Source organism: Procambarus clarkii, chromosome 77 (assembly GCF_040958095.1).
Source record: "Procambarus clarkii isolate CNS0578487 chromosome 77, FALCON_Pclarkii_2.0, whole genome shotgun sequence".
In the NCBI taxonomy this organism is placed as follows: Eukaryota; Metazoa; Arthropoda; class Malacostraca; order Decapoda; family Cambaridae; genus Procambarus; species Procambarus clarkii.
In genome coordinates, this window is record NC_091226.1 from 22,165,823 (window position 1) to 22,174,663 (window position 8,841).

The following is an 8,841-nucleotide window of genomic DNA, read 5'->3' on the forward strand; positions in this document are numbered from 1 at the left end:
GGTATTTTGAAAACTGGAGGGGAGTTTGGGCAAAATGTGACTCACTGCAGCTTTAAGTACTTGGCATATGTTGGGTATAAAAATTCGTAATATTAAACTGCGAATACGTGCAGAGAGCCAGAATTTGGCTCCAAAATATGACTCAGGCCTCGAAATTGGGAAGTTTGTTATATTTTGAAAACTGCAGGGAGGATTGGGACAAATGTGACCAAACGCCGCTTTCAGTACTTCGCATATGTTGGGTATAAAAAAGTCATAATATCAAACTGCGAAAACGTGCAGAGAGCCAGAATTAGGCTTCAAAATATGGCTTAGGCCTCGAAATTGGGATGTTTGGGATATTTTGAAAGCTGCAGGGGAGTTTGTGCAAAATGTGACTTACTGCCGCTTTCAGGACTTGGCATTTGTTGGGTATAAAAATTCGTAATTTCATACTGTGAATACGTGCAGAGAGCCAGAATTTGGCTCCAAAATATTGCTCAGGCCTTGAAATTGGGATATTTGGGATATTTTGAAAACTGCAGAGGGGATTGGGACAAATGTGACCAAATGCCGCTTCCAGCACTTGGCCTATGTTGGGAGTAAAAAAGTCGCAATTTCAAACTGCGAAAACGTGCAGAGGGCCAGAATTTGGCTCCAAAATATTGCTCAGGCCTTGAAATTGGGATATTTGGGATATTTTGAAAGCTGCAGGGGAGTTTGTGCAAAATGTGACTTACTGCCGCTTTCAGGACTTGGCATTTGTTGGGTATAAAAATTCGTAATTTCAAACTGTGAATACGTGCAGAGAGCCAGAATTTGGCTCCAAAATATTGCTCAGGCCTTGAAATTGGGATATTTGGGATATTTTGAAAACTGCATAGGGGATTGGGACAAATGTGACCAAATGCCGCTTCCAGCACTTGGCCTATGTTGGGAGTAAAAAAGTCGCAATTTCAAACTGCGAAAACGTGCAGAGGGCCAGAATTTGGCTCCAAAATATTGCTCAGGCCTTGAAATTGGGATATTTGGGATATTTTGAAAACTGCAGGGATGTTTGGGACAAATGTGACCAAACGCCGCTTTCAGTACTTGGCATATGTTGGGTATAAAAAATCGCAATTTCAAACTGCCAATACGTGCCGAGAGCCAGAATTTGGCTCCAAAATATGGCTCAGGCCTCGAAATTGAGAAGTTTGGGATATTTTGAAAACTGCAGGGGAGTTTGCGACAAATATGACCAAACGCCCCTTTCAGTACTTGACATATGTTGGGTATAAAAAAATTCGCTATTTCAAACTGCGAATACGTGCAGAGAACCAGAATTTGGCTCCAAAATATGGCTCAGGCCTCGAAATTGGGATGTTTGGGATATTTTGAAAACTGCAAGGGAGTTTGTGCAAAATGTGACTCAATGCTGCGTCCAGTACTTGGGATATGTTGGGTATAAAAAGTCGTAATATCAAACTGCGAATACGTGCAGAGAGCCAGAATTTGGTTCCAAAATATAGCTCAGGCCTCGTAATTGGGATATTTGGGATATTTTGAAAACTGCAGGGAGGTTTGGGACAAATGTGACCAAACTTCGCTTTCAGTACTTAGCATATGTAGGGTATAAAAAAGTCTCAATTTCAAACTGCGAATACGTGCAGAATGCCAGAATTTGGCTCCAAAATATGTCTCAGGCCTCGAAATTAGGATATTTGGGATATTTCGAAAACTGCAGGGGAGTTTGTGCAAAATGTGACTCACTGCCGCTTTAGGTACTTGGCATATGTTGGATATAAAAAGTCGTAATATCAAACTGCGAATACGTGCATAGAGCTAGAATTTGGCTCTAAAATATGGGTTAGGCCTCGAAATTGGGATGTTTGGGATATTTTGAAAACAGGAGAGAGGTTTGGGACAAATGTGACCAAACGCCGCTTTTAGTACTTGGCATATGTTGGGTAAAAAAAGTCGTAATTTCAAACTGCGAATACGTGCAGAGAGCCAGAATTTGGCTCCAAAATATGGCTCAGGCCTCGAAATTTGGATATTTGGGATATTTTGAAAACTGCAGAGGGGATTGGGACAAATGTGACCAAATGCCGCTTCCAGCACTTGGCCTATGTTGGGAGTAAAAAATTCGCAATTTCAAACTGCGAAAACGTGCAGAGGGCCAGAATTTGGCTCCAAAATATTGCTCAGGCCTTGAAATTGGGATATTTGGGATATTTTGAAAACTGCAGGGATGTTTGGGACAAATGTGACCAAACGCCGCTTTCAGTACTTGGCATATGTTGGGTATAAAAAATCGCAATTTCAAACTGCCAATACGTGCAGAGAGCCAGAATTTGGCTCCAAAATATGGCTCAGGCCTCGAAGTTGGAATGTTTGGGATATTTTGAAAACTGGAGGAAGGTTTGGGACAAATGTGACAAAAAGCCGCTTTCAGGACTTGGCATATGTTGGGTATAAAAATTCGTAATTTCAAACTGCGAATACGTGCAGAGAGCCAGAATTTGGCTCCAAAATATGGCTCAGGCCTCGAAATTGGAATGTTTGGGATATTTTGAAAACTGCAGGGGAGTTTGCGACAAATATGACCAAACGCCCCTTTCAGTACTTAACATATGTTGGGTATAAAAAAATTTGCTATTTCAAACTGCGAATACGTGCAGAGAGCCAAAATTTGGCTCCAAAATATGGCTCAGGCCTCGAAATTGGAATGTTTGGGATATTTTGAAAACTGCAGGGGAGTTTGTGCAAAATGTGACTCAATGCTGCGTCCAGTACTTGGCATATGTTGGGTATAAAAAGTCGTAATATCAAACTGCGAATACGTGCAGAGAGCCAGAATTTGGTTCCAAAATATAGCTCAGGCCTCGTAATTGGGATATTTGGGATATTTTGAAAACTGCAGGGAAGTTTGGGACAAATGTGACCAAACTTCGCTTTCAGTACTTAGCATATGTAGGGAATAAAAAAGTCTCAATTTCAAACTGCGAATACGTGCAGAATGCCAGAATTTGGCTCCAAAATATGTCTCAGGCCTCGAAATTAGGATATTTGGGATATTTCGAAAACTGCAGGGGAGTTTGTGCAAAATGTGACTCACTGCCGCTTTAGGTACTTGGCATATGTTGGGTATAAAAAGTCGTAATATCAAACTGCGAATACGTGCATAGAGCTAGAATTTGGCTCTAAAATATGGGTCAGGCCTCGAAATTGGGATGTTTGGGATATTTTGAAAACTGGAGAGAGGTTTGGGACAAATGTGACCAAATGCCGCTTTTAGTACTTGGCATATGTTGGGTAAAAAAAGTCGTAATTTCAAACTGCGAATACGTGCAGAGAGCCAGAATTTGGCTCCAAAATATGGCTCAGGCCTCGAAATTTGGATATTTGGGATATTTCGAAAACTGCAGGGGAGTTTGTGCAAAATGTGACTTACTGCCGCTTTCAGGACTTTGCATATGTTGGTTATAAAAAGTCGTAATATCGAACTGCGAATACGCACATAGAGCCAGAATTTGGCTCAAAAATATGGCTCAGGCCTCGAAGTTGGAATGTTTGGGATATTTTGAAAACTGGAGGAAGGTTTGGGACAAATGTGACAAAAAGCCGCTTTCAGGACTTGGCATATGTTGGGTATAAAAATTCGTAATTTCAAACTGCGAATACGTGCAGAGAGCCAGAATTTGGCTCCAAAATATGGCTCAGGCCTCGAAATTGGGATATTTGCGGTATTTTGAAAACTGGAGGGGAGTTTGGGCAAAATGTGACTCACTGCAGCTTTAAGTACTTGGCATATGTTGGGTATAAAAATTCGTAATATTAAACTGCGAATACGTGCAGAGAGCCAGAATTTGGCTCCAAAATATGACTCAGGCCTCGAAATTGGGAAGTTTGGGATATTTTGAAAACTGCAGGGGAGTTTGCAACAAATATGACCAAACGCCGCTTTCAGTACTTGACATATGTTGGGTATAAAATAGTCGCAGTTTCAAACTGCGAATACGTGCAGAGAGCCAGAATTTGGCTCCAAAATATGGCTCAGGCCTCGAAATTGGGAAGTTTGGGATATATTGAAAACTGCAGGGGACTTTGGGACACATATGACCAAACGCCGCTTTCAGTACTTGACATATGTTGGGTATAAAAAGTCGTAATTTCAAACTGCGAATACATGCAGAAAGCAAGAATTTGGCTCCAAAATATGGCTCAGGCCTCGATATTGGGATATTTGGGATATTTTGAAAACTGCAGGGAGGATTGGGATAAATGTGACCAAACGCCGCTTTCAGTACTTCGCATATGTTGGGTATAAAAAAGTCATAATATCAAACTGCGAAAACGTGCAGAGAGCCAGAATTAGGCTCCAAAATATGGCTTAGGCCTCGAAATTGGGATGTTTGGGATATTTTGAAAGCTGCAGGGGAGTTTGTGCAAAATGTGACTTACTGCCGCTTTCAGGACTTGGCATTTGTTGGGTATAAAAATTCGTAATTTCAAACTGTGAATACGTGCAGAGAGCCAGAATTTGGCTCCAAAATATTGCTCAGGCCTTGAAATTGGGATATTTGGGATATTTTGAAAACTGCATAGGGGATTGGGACAAATGTGACCAAATGCCGCTTCCAGCACTTGGCCTATGTTGGGAGTAAAAAAGTCGCAATTTCAAACTGCGAAAACGTGCAGAGGGCCAGAATTTGGCTCCAAAATATTGCTCAGGCCTTGAAATTGGGATATTTGGGATATTTTGAAAACTGCAGGGATGTTTGGGACAAATGTGACCAAACGCCGCTTTCAGTACTTGGCATATGTTGGGTATAAAAAATCGCAATTTCAAACTGCCAATACGTGCCGAGAGCCAGAATTTGGCTCCAAAATATGGCTCAGGCCTCGAAATTGAGAAGTTTGGGATATTTTGAAAACTGCAGGGGAGTTTGCGACAAATATGACCAAACGCCCCTTTCAGTACTTGACATATGTTGGGTATAAAAAAATTCGCTATTTCAAACTGCGAATACGTGCAGAGAACCAGAATTTGGCTCCAAAATATGGCTCAGGCCTCGAAATTGGGATGTTTGGGATATTTTGAAAACTGCAAGGGAGTTTGTGCAAAATGTGACTCAATGCTGCGTCCAGTACTTGGGATATGTTGGGTATAAAAAGTCGTAATATCAAACTGCGAATACGTGCAGAGAGCCAGAATTTGGTTCCAAAATATAGCTCAGGCCTCGTAATTGGGATATTTGGGATATTTTGAAAACTGCAGGGAGGTTTGGGACAAATGTGACCAAACTTCGCTTTCAGTACTTAGCATATGTAGGGTATAAAAAAGTCTCAATTTCAAACTGCGAATACGTGCAGAATGCCAGAATTTGGCTCCAAAATATGTCTCAGGCCTCGAAATTAGGATATTTGGGATATTTCGAAAACTGCAGGGGAGTTTGTGCAAAATGTGACTCACTGCCGCTTTAGGTACTTGGCATATGTTGGATATAAAAAGTCGTAATATCAAACTGCGAATACGTGCATAGAGCTAGAATTTGGCTCTAAAATATGGGTTAGGCCTCGAAATTGGGATGTTTGGGATATTTTGAAAACAGGAGAGAGGTTTGGGACAAATGTGACCAAACGCCGCTTTTAGTACTTGGCATATGTTGGGTAAAAAAAGTCGTAATTTCAAACTGCGAATACGTGCAGAGAGCCAGAATTTGGCTCCAAAATATGGCTCAGGCCTCGAAATTTGGATATTTGGGATATTTCGAAAACTGCAGGGGAGTTTGTGCAAAATGTGACTTACTGCATCTTTCAGGACTTTGCATATGTTGGGTATAAAAAGTCGTAATATCGAACTGCGAATACGTGCATAGAGCCAGAATTTGGCTCCAAAATATGGCTCAGGCCTCGAAGTTGGAATGTTTGGGATATTTTGAAAACTGGAGGAAGGTTTGGGACAAATGTGACAAAAAGCCGCTTTCAGGACTTGGCATATGATGGGTATAAAAATTCGTAATTTCAAACTGCGAATACGTGCAGAGAGCCAGAATTTGGCTCCAAAATATGGCTCAGGCCTCGAAATTGGGATATTTGCGGTATTTTGAAAACTGGCGGGGAGTTTGGGCAAAATGTGACTCAATGCAGCTTTAAGTACTTGGCATATGTTGGGTATAAAAATTCGTAATATTAAACTGCGAATACGTGCAGAGAGCCAGAATTTGGCTCCAAAATATGACTCAAGCCTCGAAATTGGGAAGTTTGGGATATTTTGAAAACTGCAGGGGAGTTTGCAACAAATATGACCAAACGCCGCTTTCAGTACTTGACATATGTTGGGTATAAAAAAAGTCGCAGTTTCAAACTGCGAATACGTGCAGAGAGCCAGAATTTGGCTCCAAAATATGGCTCAGGCCTCGAAATTGGGAAGTTTGGGATATTTTGAAAACTGCAGGGGACTTTGGGACACATATGACCAAACGCCGCTTTCAGTACTTGACATCTGTTGGGTATAAAAAGTCGTAATTTCAAACTGCGAATACATGCAGAAAGCAAGAATTTGGCTCCAAAATATGGCTCAGGCCTCGATATTGGGATATTTGGGATATTTTGAAAACTGCAGGGAGGATTGGGACAAATGTGACCAAACGCCGCTTTCAGTACTTCGCATATGTTGGGTATAAAAAAGTCATAATATCAAACTGCGAAAACGTGCAGAGAGCCAGAATTAGGCTCCAAAATATGGCTTAGGCCTCGAAATTGGGATGTTTGGGATATTTTGAAAGCTGCAGGGGAGTTTGTGCAAAATGTGACTTACTGCCGCTTTCAGGACTTGGCATTTGTTGGGTATAAAAATTCGTAATTTCAAACTGCGAATACGTGCAGAGAGCCAGAATTTGGCTCCAAAATATTGCTCAGGCCTTGAAATTGGGATATTTGGGATATTTTGAAAACTGCAGAGGGGATTGGGACAAATGTGACCAAATGCCGCTTCCAGCACTTGGCCTATGTTGGGAGTAAAAAAGTCGCAATTTCAAACTGCGAAAACGTGCAGAGGGCCAGAATTTGGCTCCAAAATATTGCTCAGGCCTTAAAATTGGGATATTTGGGATATTTTGAAAACTGCAGGGATGTTTGGGACAAATGTGACCAAACGCCACTTTTAGTACTTGGCATATGTTGGGTATAAAAAATCGCAATTTCAAACTGCCAATACGTGCAGAGAGCCAGAATTTGGCTCCAAAATATGGCTCAGGCCTCGAAATTAGGATATTTGGGATATTTCGAAAACTGCAGGGGAGCTTGTGCAAAATGTGACTCACTGCCGCTTTCAGGACTTGGCATATGTTGGGTATAAAAAGTCGTAATAACAAACTGCGAATACGTGCATAGAGCCAGAATTTGGCTCCAAAATATGGCTCAGGCCTCGAAATTGGGATGTTTGGGATATTTTAAAAACTGCAGGGAAGTTTGGGACATATGTGACCAAACGCCGCTTTCTGCACTTGGCATATATTGGGTATAAAAAATTCGCAATTTCAAACTGCGAATACGTGCAGAGAGCCAGAATTTGGCTCCAAAATATGGCTCATGCCTCGAAATAAGGATATTTGGTATATTTTGAAAACTGGAGGGGAGTTTGTGCAAAATGTGACTCACTGGCACTTTCAGTACTTGGCATATGTTGGGAATAAAATTCGTAATATCAAGCTGCGAATACGTGCAGAGAGCTAGAATTTGGCTCCAAAATATGGCCCAGGCCTCGATATTGGGATGTTTGGGATATTTTGAAAACTGCAGAAAGGTTTGGGACAAATGTGACCAAACGCCACTTTCAGTACTTTGCGTATTGTGGGATATTTGGGCTTGATTCTGATTAATCAATAATTAATGTAACAAATTAAATTACGAAGGACCACCCGCTTTTATAGTAAAGAGGGAAACTGATAATTTCAGATCATTGGATAAAATTCTAGAGAAAACCAGTGACTATGGATATAACTAGAAAGCATGATCATAAGAATAATTAATGGGCTGTATTATTAAAGAAACAAACCTCAAACACCTACATTGGGGGGTTATTACTGGAGGTAAGTACGTCCAGGAATCAGCGTGGTTCGTTCACTAATTCAATTAATAATAATCTAATCCTATAAATAATGCTGAATATAATATCATTCACATAAAGAAGAACATGAATATGAACATAGTAATGAGTTACAGCAAATCACACATTAATATCAAACATTCTGAATACATCAAATTGCAAGGAAATGGATAAAAAGAAATAAGCCTTAGCTTGTAGCAGATTCCTTTAGATAACCATGGAAGTCCTCTTAATCTCCAAGTCTGGTACACTGACGAATGGTACGGTTCAACATGGAGAAGACAGCATGAGGAATTCTTCTCTCGAGCTGCAAGATAAATAACTACCAGTAGCAATTGATTTAACTACTCAATTCATATTCAAAATTATTAATATCTACAGATGGAATTCTAATCACCTGTTATTAGGTGTTATCCCGCTGCTTGACGAACAATCACCCCGCTATTATTAGACCTGTAAATGATGCATCAAATAAAGGGTACTTAGCTGTGGGCACTGTATAAGTATTAAGATTGCCGTAATTTCGCATCCCAGGCTCCGGTGAACCTATCCTGGATTGTGATGCGTTTCAAGCTGGCTGATCACGTGTCGTTGGGAACCAAGTCTAGGGTCCCTCATTTAACACCAGCACTAGTTGAAGATATTATCTGCAAGGTCGTTCACGCCTCACAGTGGCGGCTTTCATCTGAGGATAAATAACACCTGCCCGATTTGCTGGGCAATGGCGTCCTTTATGAGTACGGTAAGCACAGTTCTGCCTCCTTTCG